The sequence below is a fragment of the Staurois parvus genome, unplaced genomic scaffold (genome assembly GCF_062004578.1).
Source record: "Staurois parvus isolate SC_StPar_1 unplaced genomic scaffold, SC_StPar_1.0 ptg000091l, whole genome shotgun sequence".
Taxonomy (NCBI): Eukaryota; Metazoa; Chordata; class Amphibia; order Anura; family Ranidae; genus Staurois; species Staurois parvus.
Window position 1 is genome coordinate 5747425 of NW_028317887.1, and position 22952 is coordinate 5770376.

A 22952-nucleotide genomic window follows, 5' to 3' on the forward strand; every position below is an offset into this window, starting at 1 on the left:
AAAAATATATTTGAAATATATTTTATAAATATATTTTAAAAATATTCTTCCCAAATATATTGCCATATATTTGAAATACTAAAATTTTGGCCATATTCAATATATTTCAAAATATATTTCAATAAATATATATTTTTATTTACATTTATTTTTTTAAATATATATTTTTAAATATATTCTTCAGTTTTTTTAACATAAAAAAGTCATTTTAACATATGTTTTTATATTTGTAAATGCATTAAAAAATGTAGATTTGTATTTTTAAAGACATACGGTATATTTGAAATGGATTTTTTAAAATATTGTTCATATATTTTGTAATAAAAACATGTTTCAACATGCAGTGTGTGTATGTATGTATATATATATATATATATATATATATATATATAAATAATTTATTGAAATATATTTTGAAATATATTGAATATGGCCAAAATTGTAGTATTTCAAATATATGGCAATGTATTTGGAAAGAATATTTTAAAAATATATTTCAAATATATTTTTCTTCCATAAAGGTATTTGGTGCATTGCTGTAAAGTGTGCAATAATGCGTGCATTACCCCAATGCATTTCAGGTTATACGTGGGCTAAAAGTTACATGAAGGCACTTCAAATGCCTGCAGTTAACTATTATTGCAAACTTTACAACTTTGATCCTTACTATAAATTATACTATAAAGCTTTTCTGATTTTGTACTTGTGTACTTCCATTTTGTACGTATTATGTTGCTAAAGTTGGTCAAAGGAAGCGGATGGAGAAGTGTGCTAGTTGCTAAACAAACATATTCCTGCATCCACACAAATGAGGTAGATGAAGGAATCCTCCACGCTATGACATTGTAATTGCACATTATGGCTGCATGCCACCCAGCACACAGCACTTTAGTTCGACTTTAGTATTGTAAGTGAAAGTAGTATACAACTACTGCAGGAAACAATGTGTTAAAAAACAACTTATTTGCAAATGGTAATGTACATTTTATTTCACAAACCTTCAAACAAAGAAAACAGTAATAATGGCATACTGTATGCAAAGGTTTGGACACCTTCCCACTTGTCCACTGATAGTTTTGCAAGGCGCCTGACCCTATTTATCATATGATGCCTTAATAACCATTAAAGGTTGCCAACTGTTGACAACTGCAGAGCTTATTAAAATCTCTGACACGCCAGACTTTTAGCTGTTACTTAGCCGTGCGCTCCTGTAAACCTACACTGCTTGTAATACAGTCTGTGAATGGGCGAAAGTCTGATTAGTCACAGGATTCTCTCCCCATTCACAAATCGTGATTACAAGTTGTGTAGTCAGTGAGTGAAATCTTCTCAATGCAGGAGGAGGAAGGAGGGGCATGTGCCCACTGAACCATCGGTACTGCTGTTCTGCATGAAGTCCCAGTGCTGTTAGCCATTGCACCCCCAGACGTTTGGAAAAGAGGCTTCCCTGCAGTGAAGGTTAAAGGGTGAGCAGTTACATGTACAATGAGGTTCAATGTAGGAAAATGTAAAATAATTCACTTGGGAGCTAAAAATAGTCAAACAGGTTACGTGCTAGAGGGAGGACCTCTGGGGGAATGAAGGATGGAAAAGTATATTAGTAGATGACAGACTCTGCAATAGCATACAATGCCAAGCTACAGTAAGCAAGGCCTGCAAACTATTAGTTTGCATTAAAAAGGGAGATAAAACTATAATTCTACCATTTTTACAAAAGTGGTACTTCTACTGCATTATTTAATGTCCATTTGCTATTATTGTTATACAGGATTCCTATAGAGCCAACAGTTTGCTTAGCGCTTTACAATATAATGGGAGACAATACGGCAACCATACAGTTATTATTATTATTATACAGGATTTATATAGCGCCAACAGTTTGCTCAGCGCTTTATCAATACAAGAGGGTTAGGAGGGCCCTGCTCTTTGGAGTTTAAGAGGGAGGATTTACATTTATGGATATAAATTTGTCACCATCTACAGGTGAAACTCGAAAAATTAGAATATCGTGCAAAAGTTCATTTATTTCAGTAATGCAACTTAATAGGTGAAACTAATATATGAGATAGACTCATTACATGCAAAGCAAGATAGTTCAAGCCGTGATTTGTCATAATTGTGATGATTATGGCTTTTCTTTGTACTGTATTTGTCTGGTTAACCACAAGGTTGGCAGACCAGGCATTTGATTTTTTGCACTTTAATAATTGTTATATATATTTATATTAAGCACGTATCTCTTTGATTATATTGATTGTTTGGTATCTCATATTAATCACTGGAGTGTTCATTTATGTATTTCACATTACACTGGTTATTATGTATATATGGATTTGATTACTAGCACAGCCTGTATTTATTTATAGTTTGATCTATATTAATATTGAACTTTGAATATTTGCTTAGTGCTTCACCATTTGTTGACATTTGTTGGAATATCCTGTGGTATAGGGAATAGGTGATAGCAGCTGACATGGCTATTAGAAGTGTTGAGCGCAGGAGGATTTCTTTATTATTTGACAATAACAGCTTTGTTGACATTGTGGTTATGTTACCGCATAGTCTATGTGTATAAGGAAATACAATTTGCTAAAATGACGACATGTGAAAAAAATACATTTTATTTAATTTCCTTATTTTCTAAAAATGATGGCAAAAAAATACAACTTAAAAACAAACCAAAATCTGCACGTTCCTAACCCCAGAAACCACTAAACAGCTCATCCACTCCCTCATCATATCACGACTCGATTACTGCAACTCCCTCCTTACTGGCCTGCCTCGCCGCTGGCTATCCCCGCTTCAGTCGATCCTGAATACGGCTGCCAGACTCATTCATCTTTCCAACCGCTCCATCTCTGCCATGCCCCTCTGCCAATCCCTCCACTGGCTTCCGATTGCGCAGCGGCTCAAATTCAAAATCCTAACACTGACGTACAAAGCCGTCCACCATACTGCCCCGAACTACATCACTGACCTAATATCCAAATACCATCCAGCACACACACTCCGCTCCTCACAAGACCTCCTTCTCTCTAGTTCCCTGGTCTCCTCCTCCCATGCCTGCCTCCAGGACTTCTCCAGGGTGTCACCCATCCTCTGGAACTCCCTGCCCCAACCCATCAGATTATCACCTACTCTCCTCTCCTTTAGGCGCACCCTGAAAACCCACCTCTTCAGGGAAGCCTACCCCACCCCCTGCTAACTTGCCGACCTCCTCCACTCTTCCTACCACTCCATCCCCCACAGCTATCTCCTCCTGTACCACTATCCCCTCCCTCCTAGATTGTAAGCTCGAAACAGCAGGGCCCTCGATCCCCTCATGTTTTGCATTGTATTGTTGTTGTTCTGTCACATGTTCTGTCCTCCTTTGCAATGTACAGCGCTGAGCGAACTATTGGCGCTTTATAAATACTGTATAATAATAATAACAAACAACTCACCATTACTAAATACCTTGGAGTATCGTCTTTCCAAAAAAGGGTCATTCAGGCATCAGGGTTGATAAATACAATGATTTGTGCACTCTATAACTTTCACATAGTCTAAATAAAATACACATTTGTTTTTTACCCTAAAAAGTTAGCAGTATAGATTTAACCTAAATTTCTGAAGAAACATTTTTTTTGTAAAGTTGTATAACTGATACTAAAGGAAATGATGTTTTTTTAAATGTTTTGTTCTATGTATAGTAAAATCTAAAACACAGTAGTGATTAAAAACCACCAAAAGAAATCTCTATCTGTCTGAAAAAATGATATAAAATTAATTTTGGTACAGCGTTGCATAACTGAGTAATTGTCAGTCATAGTATCACAGTACTGAAAACTGGCCTGAACAGGAAGGGGGTTTACCATGCCAGGTTTCAAACAGTAAAACAGGAACATCTATATTTAGGAAAAAGTGCTCTGGGAAACATATAATTTATTTATGCTTCCTAAATTAAAACTTTTCAAAAATTTCCCCCCATACAGTCCTTTAACATCATTGAAAATCTATGGGAAGATCTTAAACATGCATGAAAGATAGCCTAAGAATAGTTTGGCATTAGAAGTGAATACTGACTAAATACTAATTTACCAAGCTGTCCAACCTTTTGCATATGCCACACCTACTATTTTCTTTGTCATATGTTTTAAAGTTCATTAAAAAAACCTGTGAATTAGCATTTGCATACATTTTTTTAAACACCATTCCCTGCAGTAGTAGTTTATTCCTTTTTACTTATGCAATTAACAAAATATGCCAGGGGTGTACAAACTTTAGAATGCAACAGAATTTTTAATTTTGTTTTTCATATGGAACAGAGCTGTGGATAATATTGGCCTGGAATTATAAAGTTAATGACTACTGCTGTTTTGGAGGCTGTGAGTGAGACTTCAGACCTCTTTCTTTTTTTATATTCTTTATTTGCGAAAAAGTCACACACTGGAAACATGGTTTCCAAAATCCTTTGGAAAAACAAGGACAATACTGCAAAGGTCAATTCTGTGCATAGACAAAACATCAACAATATGCTCAGAGTATTGACATGAGATCAATAAACTGCTTACATTGACCCCGAGGTTGTGTGAAAGTTCTTCCTTTCCAGATAAATGGCATGTGATTGTAAATGTAGTATGTCAGACAAAATCATAGCATCCAGTGTATGGATTTTAAATAGTTATTGGGAGAGATGTGGTGGGGTGAGATAGGAAGGCTATGGTTAGAGTGGGGTGAGAATGAGGATGTGGAAGAGGAATAAAAGAAGAGGGAGAGGGGAGCTCTCTCCTGTTCAGACTCTGCCATCTGCTCATAGCCCACCTGTCGAGAAGATGTTTTTATGTGGTTTGCAAAGAGTTGCTGTGCAAGAGTGCTTCATGCTCAGGAGTGGTGGAAAATTAATTCCAATAAAACCATGTTCTCCCAAATTTATTAGGTGTGCCTCAAATGGAATAAATAAGGTCTTCCATGCCTTTGATCTAATTTATTTTGGCTATTCATGGAGCAATGGATGGTGAGAGGGACTGTTTCCAGATTTCCACAATGTTGATTTTGGCTGTGTTGCTCTAGTGTGGTAGGACTGATTTTTTTTAGGTTTTTCTTGGTATGGTATTGTGTTTTAAAAGGAAGAAGGCTGGGTTGTTTGGTATCGGGAAGTCTGTGAATTCTTGAGTAAAGCACTGAACCTCTACTCACAACGGTTTGAATAAATCTCAAGACCAAAGGATTTGCAGGATGTCTCCAGGAGCCTATCTGCATCTCCAACACACGTCCAGGCTGTGGGGAACATGGGGTTAAGTGCACGAGGTATCAGTTACCAAAAAGTGAGAATTTTAAACCTAGATTCCTGGTATTTTATGCAATAAATGCTTTATGTGTGTAATAATGGATTTAGTTTTTTTTTTGTTCTGTAGGTCTGCTTTATTTTGTTATGCACAGTATGCAGGAGTAACATTTTTGAGTAGGAAGCTAAGAAACGTATACATTACAGAGATGGTATGTTCAAGAGATTCCCATTTTTTTGAATTTGCTTTTGAACCGTGTGAGTGGTTTAGTGGAGTCACTCGTTGGAGGTAGGAACCTCAGAAAGGGTAAAAGTTGGGCTTGCTGGCAGAATCCTGGGTGTTCCAGGTACAGGCCTGCGTCCGGCTGTTCTGACATGGACCAACTTTAATTAGAGATAAAGTGGCGTGCTCTGTGAATCTACTGGTGGTCCAGTTCATGGAAGCAGTGATTAACCACTGCTAGCATAAAGGTTGAGTCTCCCAATATTTGGAAAAAAGGAGAAAGGAAGTGAAAAATGTCATTGCTTTGAAAGAATTTCCTAAAAATGGCATGATAAAGGGTCTTTTGAAGCTGTCTGCTCCACTACCACCCATTGTTTAAATTGTCCATGACAACACCAGTGAAAGTGAGATACACTCGTGAACTTTATGTAGACTTAGGATTTAATGCTTTAGTCTTGGAGGCTTCTGAGCCCATAGAACTGAGAGGATTGTTTTGTCTACAGGTTTTAAGTAGGAGGGTGGGATGCACACTGCAAGATCATATGCATCTCATCGGTCAAATTTATTAAAGATCTTTGCAGAGTCTCTGAAACAGTTGTGGAATCAGAGGAAGAGGGTAATGGTTTTTAGTTCTAATTCTGTTCAGAGTATTCCGGCTCCGGCATGAAATGTGGATGGGGGAATTAACCCCTTCTTGAGGTTCCTCTTAATATTTTTTTTTCAATGCAGCAAGTTAGGGTTCAGATAGAAGAAAAAATCTACCAAACTGAATTTCTTTCAATTCAATAGGGCAGTCATAAGTCCGATGAAGGGGAAGAATGTGCAATTTCTGCTTATCAGAAACATCCAGGAACTCGTGACAAACTTGATGAAAAAACTTGCATGTTGTATTCAGTACTCAGACAGTAGAAGGATGAAAGTATGTAACCTGAAGACAGTTCTGTAGGCAGTATGCCAACTGGAATATAATCTCACCAGTAGTACAGGAAATTGTGTAACAGCTCCTGACGTGAAACCTAACTCCATTTTTAGCATACTTTTAAATAGTTTGCTTGGGCCAAGCTGACATTAGGACCGATCACAGGAGGACATTAGGCTTCAAGTCAGGACCTGTAACAGGAAGGATATATCAGGACATTCACAGGAAGCATTACATTGTTTAAATGAGTACAAGGCTTCCTCTGGTTGGCTGAAGTGACTGTCATGTCTTCATCTGCCCACCTCTCTTACATTATATAAAAATGGTACTGTTGACAGCTACTATGCACAAATTTATTATAGATTTGGTCAGAGTAGACAAACTTTAGATAAGAGTACTAAAGCTGTATAATGGATATACAGTATTTGTATAATGTGGGGCAACATGTATGCATGTTTGTATTGCTTATGAATGAGCTAAAGTTCACTCTGAACTCAGTTCAGCCTTAACCTATGGGAAAATTTCACCTGACAGCAAACCCTTTGGCCAATCAGTTGCAGAGGTGGAATTCCCCTCTGGTGCTGGTGACATCATTATCATTGACCTAATATTGACTTTGACAATGTCACTGGCCAAATATGGCCATGTGACCATATTAGGTCAGTGATGTCACGAGTATTCCTGCCTTTTTGTTATATGTGGCTGTGGGGCAGGGAATTTCTCAGAGAAAATTTTAAACCCTTCATGACCAGGCTATTTTTTGCTATGCAGCACTGCACTATATTAACTGGTGATTGCTTGGTCATGCAAGGCTGTACCCAAACAAAATTTATATTATTTTGTTCACACAAATAGAACTTTCTTTTGGTGGTATTTGATCTCTGGGGGTTTTTTATTATATAAATGAAAAAAGACAGACAATTTTGAAAAAAAAAAACAAACCCTTCATGACCAGGCTATTTTTTGCTATGCAGCACTGCACTATATTAACTGGTGATTGCTTGGTCATGCAAGGCTGTACCCAAACAAAATTTATATTATTTTGTTCACACAAATAGAACTTTCTTTTGGTGGTATTTGATCTCTGGGGGTTTTTTATTATATAAATGAAAAAAGACAGACAATTTTGAAAAAAAAAAAAAACTATTTTTTACTTTCTGTTTTAACATATCCCATAAAAAAATAAAATCTCTTAATACATTTTTTATTTAAATTTAAATAAAAGTTGCTACTAGGTACTTGAGTCTAATTCTGTCCTTTCTTTGATTAAGTGTAGTCACTGGCTCTCATAAATTACTTCTGGCATTCTTTAATAGTTTTTATGGTAAAATGAGAGCTGCACCTGCAAAATGCAACAGTTTTGTATTGTCCACGGAGAGGGTATTGTAGAACTAACTCTACCTAATCAAAGGGTCTGAGGAGGTGTGGTGTTGGAAAGTATTTTATTATGCAAACAGATCCTTAATGCAAATCCTAATCCTAAATGCATATATATTTTCATATGACAAGGTTTTGTAATCTGACAACCAACACATTATTTAACAGAATTCTGATTTGTTAGTTGCCAGATATGATATACATCTTATGCATATTTCTCTTAGGAGGTCTAATGTGTTTTATTAGCCTTCTGGACCTTGGAGCACAGGCTTGTTTGGTGTGCAACTGATAAGTATCAGTTGCACACCATGTAATCACTTTTATGAAGGTAACCCCATTACAGCAGCAATTATGGTATATGGATAAGGTTTGGCTCTGGGAGCTCAATTTAACCACTTGCCCTCCAGGGGATTTACCCCCCTTTCTGACCAGGCCATTTTTTGCATTATTGAGCGGCGTTACTTTAACTGAAAAATGCACGGTCATGCAACACTGCACCCAAATTAAATTTACATCCTTTTCTCCCCACAAATAGAGCTTTCTTTTGGTGGTATTTGATTGCTTGTGTATAAACAAAAAAAGACAATTTTGAGAAAAAAACAATTTTTTTGAATTTTTGCTATTAAACATGTCCAAAAAAAATAAAAAAAAACAAATTTCATTATAAATTTAGGGCAAAATGTATTCTGCTAAAAAAAAATCCCAATATGTGTAAATTGATTGGTTTACGTGAAAGTTATAACATTTACAAATGGCTGTATATATACTGGAATTTTTTTTTTTTTTAGCTTTTTTTTTACTAGTAATGGGACTGCGGTGGACATTCTGACACTGGAGGGAACTGACTTGGTGACATTTACATCCCCAGTGACACCAATACAGTGATCAGTGCTAATAAAAAGCACTGACACTGTACTAATGGCACTGAGCAGGAAGGGATTAATATGTGGGGCGATCAAAGGGTTAACAGTATGCTGTATCACATATGTGCTGTGTGTGCTTTCAACTGTAAGCACACTGCTTTCTATGGCTCTGCTATGCATAGCCATACAAAGCAGTGTGCAGGAGCTGACAGGGGAGAGAACTGTTATGTTTACATACAGTTCTCTCCCCCTTCGGTAATACTTGGCGATGACCAGGTGCCGGAGAGTAATCACTGGCCAAGACCCAGTGATTGACAGCTGAGGCAGCGCGCCCCTACCTGGAACTGCAAAATTACATATATATAAGTGATTTTGTGCACCTGTGCCACCCTGTAGCAGTATTTCTGCTATAGGGTGGATGGTAAGTGGTTAAAGCAGTTCTATGACCACAACATACACTTTCATTCTATAATATCAGCATTGTAATAGCAATGCAAAAAAAAAATATTGATTGAAAATTAAGCATAAGCTTACCTGAATAATCTTTTTTTCATGTTATGAGTACTGCCTGTCTGCTGGCCATCTCTTTGCACAACATCCTGAATTCCTTATATGCTTTCTAGCTTCTCCTCTGCTTTTTACTTTCAATTTCTAAAAACTTTACATACTATGGTACCTTGCTGCCTACAGTCAGCGATTCGTGGACTGACTCCACCTCCTGAAACTCCTCCTCTCAGCACCTCTGTAGTTCAGAAGGCAGGCACTGTGAATTCTGTGACACAACAGTGCCTACCCCCAGCGCATAGCATAGGGCACGTGTCACAGAAGGAAGTAAATGTGTGGGTATCTTTACAATGTAATTTTACAAACTTCAAGATTGTCCATATTAATAGAAGTAGGCTAGAAATATTTGAAATACAATGTGGAAATTAATAAATGTTTTATATTTTTGACCATATACACTTTAGGGTTAAAAAAGGTCACTACCCCCAATTTGACCAATGTGTATTGCTCAAGCTGCTCTGCTAGACTAATAATTATGACAGGTCACATTAGAAGTCTCTTGCACACCAATCTAGTGGAGGTTTAAAACACCTCTGCATTCCAAACTTCTCTGCTTTGGGGCAAATGTATCTTGAAATGTGTGACTCTATCTGAATAATTAGCACAGACATGAGATTTAAACCTGACTCTTGTTAGCATCTTGTGAATTTGGGGGAAATGAGGGTCGCATGATGTTCAGTACAACTCCCCTATGGGACTGTAGACAGCAGATTCAATTTAACTATACATAAAAACACTAACACAGACCTTTGGAGTAAAATTTGGTTGCAGCCTTTTATTATTGGTTGCAATAAAATATTAATTTATTATAATATAATAACAACAATACCTTTTAAACTAAAATATAAAAACCAGACTCAGTCACTATGACTTGAGCTATTTGCAGAAATCCACCATAAATTTAACTTAAACTGTCCCTCAAAAGCCAGTTGGGTCATTAGACCCGACTGGCATCTACCCCCTAGACCATGGCCAATTCTATACATCTTTGTAAGTCACAACGGAATGTATCTAAATCAATTGCAGATAAATGTACTCCATCAGGTCTGTATAAACCAGGAAGACCACCTTCCAATTCTGTATGCCTAAAAGAGAAACCTGTCACAATGGGCATGAATTTTTGTATTGCTCTGTTCACCCTTTTTCTTACCTTTTCCAAAGGCTTCCAAATCGGGGAGTCTAACCATAAGAGCCTAAGTACAATTTCAGAAAAAATAATTACTGTACTAGGCAGAATAAATTTTAACTGTTGGAGATCATTTTTAATGGCAAAAATTAAATCGAGGGTTTTTTGCTGACCTATTTCATTTCCTCCTAAGTGTAATACCAAAATGTTCGGTGATGGCAAAGAATAGTATAGTTTTCCCAGCTCAAAAAATAAATCCCTCAATAGCATTGCCTTATTAACACACCAAAATACTTTAAACAAATTGTCACTAAAACCTAGGTTTTCTGTATACACACGTCTTGCAGCTCTTTGTTGAGTCCAGAAAATATAGGAATGTCCCACTATCCAGACAATGCGAACCGCACCTAAAATGGCAATATAAACAAAATTAAGGCCTAATTTATCATTTGTAACTATAAGAATGCCATCTTCCAATTTTTTTAATTGGACTAAATTTGGATGCTTCAGTGGCGGCCCCAATACGAAACGAGTGAGATGAGAAGTTTAAATGGTCTAAACCCAGAGATATCAGACATTTTTTAAAAACACTCACAAACTGTAATTGCATCAATGGGAAACCATTTGCATAAATGAACAAAAAATTATCCAGTTGTGGTTGCTTTAGCAAATGTTGTTTCATTAGATATACCCTTTACCTAATTGATCTGTCTTAGACCGTTTTAATAATATTCTCAACTTATCAATATCCTGAATTTTAAAACCCAATCTCCCTGTCTTTCCGACAAAATTTCAGATATACGACATACGTCAAAAAAGGCCAAAGAAAAAACCATCTTCATAAGTCAAGAAAGCAAACGGAATGCGTTGCATTGCATAAATCAGTTAATATGGCAGGAGTGATTGGCCGTCGACTATCCACCGCAAAATGTACTTTTTTATAACCTTTTAATGGTTGCTTGAGTGAGAAAAAACTATTGCAAGGAGGTAAATTATATAATTTAGGAAAGGAGACTCCTGCCATCAATTTGTTAATGTGCGACCAAGAGTATTGTTTATCCATTAAGTGGTCTAAAAATGAAAGTACTAAATGCTCTGAAAGAGATAAGTAACTTTGGTTTTTGGAATTCATAAAGGTCTGTCATAGTAACCAAGCTTGACAATAATTTGACCTTGTCGAAGGTGCCACCAAATTTTTTATGGAATCAAATACTTTATTCAAATGAGCTTCCAAAGATGTTGTAGACAAACAGCTCCCTGCAGATCCGCCTCTGGTAGTAACGAACAAAAACACATCATTTGTGAACGAGAGAGTCTGCCAAATCGTTGTTCTTACCTGGGCTGAAGGAAGCTTTGATCTATATATTTAAAGATAAGCACTGAAAAACGAAGTGTCTAATTAGAATAATTACTGGAGGTGATTTTGCCGATAAACAGTTAATGGCATATAATATACCTTTATTATCACTTCTAAAGATAATTCTGTTTCTAAATTTATCACCCCATATTTCAAGTGCCACCAGAATAGGAAATCGCTCCAGCAGAACTATATTTTTCAAATAATTCCTTCTTTTCCACCTATCGTGCCAAGGTCCTGCACATCAATGCTTTCCCCAAACTACAGCAAAGCCTATGGACCCTGCTGTGTCTGTGGAAAGGCAAAAGTCTTTATCCAGAATTAATTTATGTTGCCATAACGATTTGCCATTAAAATATATAAGGAATTTCTGCCATACTAACATATATTCCCTGAGGTCAGCAGTAATTTCGAATATGTGAGTGTGGAGATTTTAGACCTACAATGGATAAATACAAACGCCTGGAAAATACCCTACATACAGGCATCATTTTGCTGGCAAAAGCTAAAAGACCTAAAAGCAATTGCATTTCTTTTAATGTAGCTTTTTTCTTCCTGACGATTGCAGTGAGCAGATCCTGTAATTTTTTTACCTTAACTTCTGGTAGGCTAAATTCCATAGAAATCATATTAATATTGAAGCCTAAAAAAATCAATACATGTTGTTGGGTATACCGTCTTTTCATGGGCTAGAGGGACTCCAAATTGTTGACTTACAGAACAAAATGTAAATAATAATTCCAGACATTCTCAGGACCCATGAAAAGAAAATCGTCTAAATAATGTATAATGCAATTAGAACCAGCCTTTTATGATACAACCCATTCAATGAATGTAGAGAAGGCTTCAAAATAGGAGCATGACAATGAGCTATCCATAGGGAAACATTTGTCAAAAAAGAATGTATCGTCAATGCAAAATCCTAATTAATTAAAAGATTGAGAGTGGATAGGAAGAAACCAAAAAGCAGATTTAATATCTGCTTTTGCTAGTAATACATTGTTACCTAAATATCAAATTTTTTCCAAAGCCTCAACGAATGATGTGTATGATACCAAGGATAACTCCTCTGATATCTGATCATTCAACGAGGCTCCTATAGGAAAAGACAAATGGTTTATTAACCTACAAGAGCCCTCTTCTTTCTTAGAAATAACACCTAAGGGGGAAATGCGGAAATTTAAAAACATTGGGTGATTAAAAGGACCTGCGACCCTACCTTCCTTTAATTCTTTAAAAATGTTTTCCCCGACTATATTATGTAAATTATGTACTGATTTTAAATTGTCGGCATTAAGACAACCTGAACCTTCAAAACTTGGTAACATAAAACCAAAGTTAAATCCTTAAATCCTTCAATTAGCAGATGAGCCATTTGCTAGTCTGGGTATTCCAGGAGCCAAGGCCCCATTTTTTCCAGTTTAACCGGGGATGGAGCTTTTAAGAAAAAGTTCCCTCCCTGGTTGCTGGTTAGCTAATGTAAATTTTTAAAAAACATTTAACGACAGGATGCACTCCTGCACAAAATGCACATTCATGTTTGAATTTACATGTATTAGGCCATTTGCACGGCGATTCATTGAACAAAAAGCAAATGCCTTTTTTATAACTCATAATTGCATTGGAATTTGCAGAGACCGATTGCTTAAATATAGGTGATCTTTGAGGCAAAATTAAGTTTAACCATAAACCGACACCCTTTGTGCCCCAAGTTAAATTGCGGTGTGCTGCTAATTTTTGCCTAAAAGATTCATCGTAGAATAATCATGAAATACTGCCAAAATTTCTGTATGCCTCCAAGATAATGTCAATGTGTTGAAATAATCTTGTACATTGCTCAGGATATTTTTCACACATTACACTAGCGTAAATACAAAAAGCTTGTAAACAATTATTAAAATTTCTGGTAATTGGCCTACACCTATCCTCCTAATTTTTTCCTCTTTTTCTATCGCTTTTAAAAAGGAATTCTTTTCTAGATGGAAGCAGTGACAGCAAATCAATAAAATCGCCATTCCAAATCTTCTCCTTCACACTTGCTGATAAGTGAAAACCTAATGGTGATAATGTACATGGCATAGATTCTTTTAAGGAAGTTTCAGGTATACACTGCGGTTTCCTTGTATCACTCAACTTTCTATTGACAACAGCATTAAACTCACGCACAGCCTCTTTTTGTTTGCTTGTCGCATCAGTAATGCTGTGATCAGACCATACAACAGTTGGAGAATCACTATTATTAGACACATTAAACACAACATCCTTTTCTATAGCAGACTTTTGTAAATCAGCTAAGGAGCATAATAATGGCACATGCGACAACTCACCATTCAGTGAAGCAGGTTGAGGGGTCTGTGAAGCTGCTTGTGTACATAGAACAGGGATGCTACAGGGTTCTTCCATGGCTGAAGGATCTTCTGTTCTTTGGAATGGTGATCTGCTTCTTGTTGGGGACCCAGACACACTGCTGGCAACCCAAAAGCTTCTCCTCAGCGTCCTGGGTTGCCGTGACAACCTTCTGGAGGTGTGCTCTTCTGCTGGCTCCTCCTGGCTCTGCCTGCGCCTCCTGGCCCCACCCATCGACATCACTCTTCTGCGAGGAGATTCCCACCCTTACTTTCTGCCTGGGGTGTTCGGCGGAGAGGGGGAGTATCTGTAGCTCTGATGGCACCTCCTCTTTGCTGGTCCTCTCTCCGCTCCTCCTCTTCTTTGGGCGGCGCCGGCGACTCCTTCCTGGGGTGAGAGGTCTCTTCCAGCTTCATCTTCAGAATATTCAGCCTGGCCGGCCTTCGTGTTGACTGCGGCAGTTCCGATGTCTCCTTGGGGGCTCAGCGGCGGTGACAGCTGTGGTGGATGAGTCCTCTTGTGTTGATCCCAATGGCAGTAAGTCCAGGCACCTTCTCAGCCATTATTCAGTGCCTACTTCACCGGCCCTTTCTAGAATCTTCTGTAGGATCTTCTTGCTTGGATCGACGCGCCTTGATCTCAGTTCCTGCAAGAGAGAGCAATAGAGCTCACTAGATGGTGTACCCTGATGCAACAGGCACCCCCGTGGGGTTATGAAAGGTCTTATATAGGGGTTTTCAACCTTCTAGAAATTTCCCAAAGGTCACATGATCCACTCCTGGCCTATTTATTTATTATTTATTTATTTTAGGTACTTATATAGTGACGTCCATTTACGCAGCGCTTTACACATATATATATTGTACATTCACCTAAGTCCCTTCACGTTCTGCCTCATGTAAAACTCCCCCTTTGATTTGCCATGTGTTTTAATTTGCCTCGCTTGGCACACAGTCATGAAATTGTCTTTGCTCCTTCTCTTGTATGCAAAATATAGGATAGGAGAGAAAAAACAAGGATAAGGAGTGAACTTTTGCTATATACAGTATCTCTAAATATATAAAATAAAATCACAGCCTTTCAACTGCTTTCACTGAGGTTGCTAACCAGAATGTGACAGCTATGCTGTCATTACAAAATAAATAGCACTTTCTTCCTCTACCACAAACCTAATAATTTGCTTAACATTCCTTCCCCTGAAGTACAAACATAATAATAAAAATAAGCAAACTTATAATGAGTGACTACCCAAAAAATATCCAAAAAATATATCAAAATATATATAAAGTCCCATACACCTAAAGTCCAAATAAAGTTCACGTATCCAAAATCTTTACAAGTGATCTCTCAATTTGTCTTTATCCCCGGATCAGATTGGTGATATATTCCAGAGAATCTTCAAGTGCCTCAAAAAACAAAAAAATAAACATAGTGTGTTACCCTAAAAATTATATATTATGTGCCACACGTGTAACATGCAAAATACAAAATAAAAGTGTCACAGCAATCGTGAAATCTCCAGGGTATAAATTGAGTTATTAACTTCACTGCACACAATAAACGAAGTGCATAATTACCCCCATCAAAGATATAATCAGCATAGAGTCCATATTAAAGATGAAAATGTCTCCACACATGGATCAAATATCGTCTCATGCCTTTGCCCACAGACCTCATAAACAGACCAGGGATCAGTATATATATTAAAATATCATCAATTTTATTGTAGCAACTTACATTCAAGTTGGATGAGTACAGCTTCCATACACTGGGAACGTCCCATAAAAAGAGCCCACTCCTTCGTGGTGACTGATTTACAGCCCCTTATTCATAAAGCCGAGAGAGCCAGGTAACCATGGGAGTCTCAGGGGTTGGAACCACCGCGTGTTCCCGAATCCAAGATGGCCGCCCCGGCACTTCCGGAAAACGTAAGTACGTCACAACGTCACGTGCCCCGGACGCGTTTCGTCACATCCGGACTTTTTCAACAGGGATACGGACGTGTGCCCTCACTTGCCTTAAATATCCGCTAACTGGCAAGCAAACTCCAGATGCGGCCATCTTACTTTCTGGAAAACATAGCATATATCTCCATGCTCCCCAGGCATATACCGGCTGGCAGAAAGGGCAAAACATTAGCCCCCTCATATACCTTGGTCCAACAAGAGCATATAGCTATATAACCATCATAAGGTGGACAGCAAGTCACAACGGCCATTTAAAGCAATATTACCAATTACATACCACGGACATACTTAAAAGCGGACAACTTAAAACCAATAAATTATAAAAATTATATAAAATTATATTATATTACTCCTTCTCACCTATCCTCCAAACCTTAAACTCTTTTCAGTAATATATACCTATCAGACATAATGTATAACTACATAAACTATAAATACAAAAATAAAAATAAAAATAAAATAAAAATAAAAATAAAAGTAGAAATAAAAATAAAAGTAAAAAAATAAATAAAAATAAAAATAAATAAAATAAAAATAAAAATGAAAATAAAAATAAAAATTAAAATAGTTAATAGAATCCAAATTAAAAGATTTTAAGAATAAAATGGAGAATTTTACGGACAATAAAGAATATACTGACCTTTGTAAGGTAGTACATGAACATTTAAATAAAAAGGATTTAGAAATAAAAAATAAAAAACAAAAAAAATTTGTTAGGGATATGGAGGATTACCGCAATAACTCCATGTATAAATGGCAGGGAATAGTGGAATCTAATCCCCGATCTAATGTATCATCCCCTGCTATATCGGAGAAAGGGGCGGGTGGAAAGAGGGGGATGCCCCCTCCCCCGGTTAATGATACTAAGGGTAAAGTCCCGATCCCTAAAAAAGTAGAGGGACCAGATCGTGGATCTGGTAATAATAAGAGTTCCCACCCTAAATCATTTAATCCACCCTATCAGGGTTATAATATTCCTACCCAGAATAGATTCCAACCACTTTCAGGGTGGAATAATGGATATTTTAATAGTCCTAGAAACTTTAGAGGGAGAGGTGGCCCTCATCAAAATAATTTTTTTCAGAGGAATCCAAGAGGCAGGCCTCCGGGCCCCCCTCAGAGGGAACCTTTTTATCCTCACCAATGGGGAAATCAGGGCTATTGGAATCGCCAGTACAGAAGGGAGGGAGACTACGGTCCCTATCAGAACAAAGAGGAAGAAGCACAATCACATTACCAGAGAGTAGAGGAGTATGCCCCCCAGGAGGAGAATTCAAACAAAAGGAAAAGAAAAGAAACGTAGGGGAAGGCATTTATAATTTAAGTTCTTCTGATCTCACGTCAGATGAGATTAAGCTATTGGATAAGGGTCTGAAACACTTTCGGGATTTTCATAATTCCGATCCAAGTCTGATCAAATTTTGTGGTATTGACATCTTGGATACCCATTGGAGGGGGTGCAATAAAGTACAGGAGATATCCCGGAATGAGACCTTCTGGATTTATAAGTTAAATACCTTAAAACCCAGAGGTCTCAATGTTGAGCTAGATCTGAACTGCTTCATTTCTGATCATTAAGTGGGGGAATCAGGAAAACAAGGAAAAAGGGGGATTTATGGTTTCTTCTCTTTGAGGGATGGGAATATATGTAGGACTATTTTATTCTTTACATTGGTTTAGGGAATAGTCATTTACTTTGATTGTAAGATTTGCATTAATTGACCTTTTTATTTTATTTTTAGTTAGTTTGATTTTTTATTTTTATTTTTATTTCTATTTAGTTTTATTTTATTTTTATTTTTATTTTTTTATTTTTTTTTTTCATTTTTTTTTTTTTTTTTTAAATTTTATTTTATTTATTTTTATTTTTATTTTATTTTTATTTTTTTTTTACTTTTATTTTTATTTTTATTTCTACTTTTATTTTTATTTTATTTTTATTTTTGTATTTATAGTTTATGTAGTTATACATTATGTCTGATAGGTATATATTACTGAAAAGAGTTTAAGGTTTGGAGGATAGGTGAGAAGGAGTAATATAATATAATTTTATATAATTTTTATAATTTATTGGTTTTAAGTTGTCCGCTTTTAAGTATGTCCGTGGTATGTAATTGGTAATATTGGTTTAAATGGCCGTTGTGACTTGCTGTCCACCTTATGATGGTTATATAGCTATATGCTCTTGTTGGACCAAGGTATATGAGGGGGCTAATGTTTTGCCCTTTCTGCCAGCCGGTATATGCCTGGGGAGCATGGAGATATATGCTATGTTTTCCAGAAAGTAAGATGGCCGCGTCTGGAGTTTGCTTGCCAGTTAGCGGATATTTAAGGCAAGTGAGGGCACACGTCCGTATCCCTGTTGAAAAAGTCCGGATGTGACGAAACGCGTCCGGGGCACATGACGTTGTGACGTACTTACGTTTTCCGGAAGTGCCGGGGTGGCCATCTTGGATTCGGGAACACGCGGTGGTTCCAACCCCTGAGACTCCCATGGTTACCTGGCTCTCTCGGCTTTATGAATAAGGGGCTGTAAATCAGTCACCACGAAGGAGTGGGCTCTTTTTATGGGACATTCCCAGTGTATGGAAGCTGTACTCATCCAACTTGAATGTAAGTTGCTACAATAAAATTGATGATATTTTAATATATATACTGATCCCTGGTCTGTTTATGAGGTCTGTGGGCAAAGGCAGGAGACGTGTGGCACATAATATATAATTTTTAGGGTAACACACTATGTTTATTTTTTTGTTTTTTGAGGCACTTGAAGATTCTCTGGAATATATCACCAATCTGATCCGGGGATAAAGACAAATTGAGAGATCACTTGTAAAGATTTTGGATACGTGAACTTTATTTGGACTTTAGGTGTATGGGACTTTATATATATTTTGATATATTTTTTGGATATTTTTTGGGTAGTCACTCATTATAAGTTTGCTTATTTTTATTATTATTTAGCTATGCTGTCATATTCCTCCTGCCACCAAGCTTTTCCATCTCATCGGGCAACAGTCTAAGTGCCAGGAGACTGAGAGTAATTATTACTGAAGCAGGTTAACCAAGCAGTTACCCCTTTACACATATATTAGCCAGCCAGCATTTTACAGTTGTGACCAAAATTATTCAACCCCCACTGAAATTGAGTGTTTTGGCCAGTTTGACATTGCTTTTGATCATTCAGTCATCTTGCTTACATTTACATTAAAGAGGCACTTGTAGGTCAGACAAATATAACATAACAGTTATAATGAAATAACCACAAATGTCTTTTCTGTGCTCACAGCATTATCAGTTTTATTCAACCCCCAAGTGACATTCAATCTTAGTACTTAGTACAGCATCCTTTTACAGTTATAACAGCTTTTAAACGTGAAGCATAGCTTGACACAAGTGTCTTGCAGCGATCTACGGGTATCTTCGCCCATTCTTCATGGGCAAAGGCCTCCAGTTCAGTCACATTCTTAGGCTTGCGCACTGCAACTGCTTTCTTTAAGTCCCACCAGAGGTTCTCAATCGGATTTAAGTCTGGTGACTGCGATGGCCACTCCAAAATGTTCCAGCCTTTCCTCTGCAACCATGCTCTAGTGGACTTGGAGGTATGCTTGGGATCATTGTCCTGTTGAAAGGTCCAACGTCTCCCAAGCCTCAGGTGTGTGACGGACTGCATCACGTTTCCATCCAATATCTCCTGGTACTGAAGAGAATTCATGGTACCTTGCACACGCTGAAGCTTCCCTGTACCTGCAGAAGCAAAACAGCCCCAAAGCATGATTGACCCTCCACCATGCTTCACAGTAGGCAAGGTGTTCTTTTCATCATAGGCCTTGTTCTTCCTCCTCCAAACATAGCGTTGATCCATGGGCCCAAACAGTTCTAATTTTGTTTCATCAGTCCACAGAACACTATCCCACAACTTTTGTGGTTTGTCCACATGGCTTTTGGCATACTGCAGTCGACTCTTCTTATTCTTTGGAGACAGCAAGGGGGTACGCCTGGGAGTTCTGGCACGGAGGCCTTCATTACGCAGTGTGCGTCTTATTGTCTGGGCTGAAACTTCTGTACCCACATCTGACAAATCTTTTCTCAGTTCCTCAGCAGTCACACGGGGACTTCTCTCCACTCTACGCTTCAGGTAGCGCACAGCAGTCGAAGTCAGCATCTTCTTTCTGCCACGACCAGGTAGCGTTTCAACAGTGCCCTTTGCCTTGAATTTGCGAATGATGCTTCCTAAGGTGTCTCTTGGTATGTTTAACATCTTTGCAATCTTCTTATAGCCATTGCCCTTCCTGTGAAGAGAAATCACCTCTTCTCTTGTCTTCCTGGACCATTCTCTTGCCTTCACCATGTTTGTAACCACACCAGTAAATGTCTAGAAGGAGCTGAGTATCACAGTCATTTTAAAGCTGCCTAATTGGTGCTTATTATGCTTGATTGCTGCTCGGTGACATCCACAGGTGTTTTCAATACCTGATGGAAAGCACCTGTATGAACCTCTGTTCTTCAGAGTGGTAGTCTTTAAGGGGTTGAATAATTGTGGCAATGAAGAAACCACATAAGAACCATTTACTACTGTATTACATAAACAATTGATGTCATTTTAGTTGCATTTGGGTAGTTACAACGTCCTTGTAGGATTTGATTCTGAATACAATTCCAAATGTACACTATAGTCCCTAAACCCCTTTACAGCATTGGGGGTTGAATAATTTTGGTCACAACTGTAATAGAAACATGTATAGTTGACAACATCTACTGTTCTAGTTCTGACTTTTAAAAGTGCCACTCTCAGGCAGAAATGGCAAAGTAATTTAATTTCCAATTAGAACATTCCGAGATCCAGTTTAATAATTTTTTTATATTGTTTTAATGAAAAGAAAAACAGTGTAGTAAGTAGTTTCAGAAAAATTATGATAAAACTGACAAACAACAATAAAATAAAAAAATACGGTAGCACTCTCCTAGGTATCTAGGGGAGCTAGATTTTAATTCTCAGTTAGAAGGGCTAAATAGCAGCCCAAATGTAATAGTCAGGAGGTCAAATTTCCGCAAGGGGATGAGAGGCTGTGCAGACCAGTTTTCTGAGACTTTGGAGAAAGTTCTAGAAGCAGTGGACAGAGGTAAGGAATGGAGAAAAGATTGGGACTTCACTGGCCCCCAGAGCAAGGACAACCTATGCAGCAGGGAAGAAGTGGCTCAGTAGAAGGCCTGAAAGCAGCCACCAACCCAGCAGCAGCATAGGAGAAGGACTGAGTGAGTAGACCTGCACCCCCTGGGCCAGCAAGGGGAAGAAGCACTCTGGTGGGAAAATGAATTAGCTACTACCTGGGGCTGTCCTCTGTTAAAGTGACAGGCACTGGCAGCTGGATAAGGAGTATCTAGGATCAGGGGTGGTACTACAGGAGATGCTAGCTAGTTCTCCAAAAAGAAGAATCTGTTCTTTTGTTGCTAAAGGTGATCTGTATATAGTTCAGGAAGATTGTCTTCTGTTGCCATAACCCTTGGGCATCCCATACACTCCTAACCCTATCCAAGTTCTAATTCCCCTAATAAAATCCAAAAAACAAGCTCAAGGATCGGTCACTATCTCCTCGGTGCAAGTATTTGGGAAGAATGAGTGTTGCTTGGCTGTGCAGGACTATAAAAGGACCCAAAACGTCAGCGACTCCTAAGGGGGTAGTACTACAATACTTAATTGGAGTTCAGTCTAGTCTTTAATTTAGTGCAAAGTTCGATTTCAGTTCAGTCAGATGTCACTGGCCCTCATAAATAGCACGCCTTCATATTTCCAATGGAAAAATGAGAGCTGCAGCTGCCAAATGCAACAGCTTTTTGTTATCCATGAAGAGGGTGCCACAGAGCTGCAGAACTAACTCTATCCAATCAGATTGTCTGAGGGGTGTGGTAGAGAGGTGTTGGGGAGTATTTTAAGCTCAGCAGACACACTGTTAAAGCCAACTATCCTAAATATATCCATATTTCCATATGACAAGGTTTCACAATCTTACTACCAACATGTTATTAGTCAGAATTAAATTACAGTTAGTTGGAGACCAAATATAATATAGATCTCATGCTTTATTCTCTTGGGAGGTCTAATGTGTTTTATTAGCATATCCCTGTTTGGTGTCTAACTGATTGGTATCTTCTTGTACAATTGTATGATAATTTTTTAGATCTTATGCATATTTCTCTTAAGAGGCATACTGTGGTATATTAGCCTTTTAGACTGTGCTTCTAACTGATCTTTTTACCTGGATTACTGGAACAAATATGAGTTTGAAAATCTGACTGTTGTTGCTACTATTGCGTTAATTTTGGGGAAAATGAGGGTGTCATGGTGTGCAGTACAACTCCTTTATTTGTAATCCCTGTTAATATAACATTCATTTGATTGCTAGAGGTTAGTCTTAGGAATTTTGATCACATGAACACATGCATTTTCTTTATGTAAATGTTATTATATTTTTATTTTCATTTGCCTTTTATAGGGGGAGAAATATCCAATTTTTCTAGGACCCCATATAGGATAGCAAGGGTTGCTACTCTTGAATTCTAATAATTGTCTTGAGAAGCTCCAGGGCCACCAGAGAACTTGCAGCTGCTTGTCTCTTTCCTCTGTCATTCCAGCCTCAGAAGCCCACAGAAACCAACAGGTACATGTCCTTTCAAAGTTGCAATATGTATTGGTGTATTATTTTCCTAAAAATGCTATACCAGTTAGGTGATGTTATATTGTTAGAGCATGGGCTATAATGGAACACAGGGAAGCGGGTGGGAGATATTTATCACCCAAAATGCAGATTGGAGAAGATCTATTGGGCCTGGAGAATTGGGTGGGTCCACAGCCTGGCCACCCTAGTCCACATATCCCCCTGGCAGAATACTTGGTTTGTTAAATGAGTTAAAAAACATTAAAGGACAGAGGCTATGCTGTGAGT

At 37.7% G+C, this 22952-nt stretch overlaps 1 long non-coding RNA gene across 1 annotated transcript in view; it reads left to right on the plus strand.

Annotated features, from left to right (window-relative positions):
• The first annotated feature begins 1296 nt into the window (after positions 1 to 1296).
• Positions 1297 to 22952, plus strand: part of LOC149468197 (uncharacterized) — a 254065-nt gene continuing 232409 nt past the window's right edge. The window contains exons 1-2 of the long non-coding RNA XR_016311782.1: positions 1297 to 1466; positions 22503 to 22667. This is a non-coding gene — a long non-coding RNA (uncharacterized LOC149468197). The remainder of the gene's footprint in view (positions 1467 to 22502; positions 22668 to 22952) is intronic.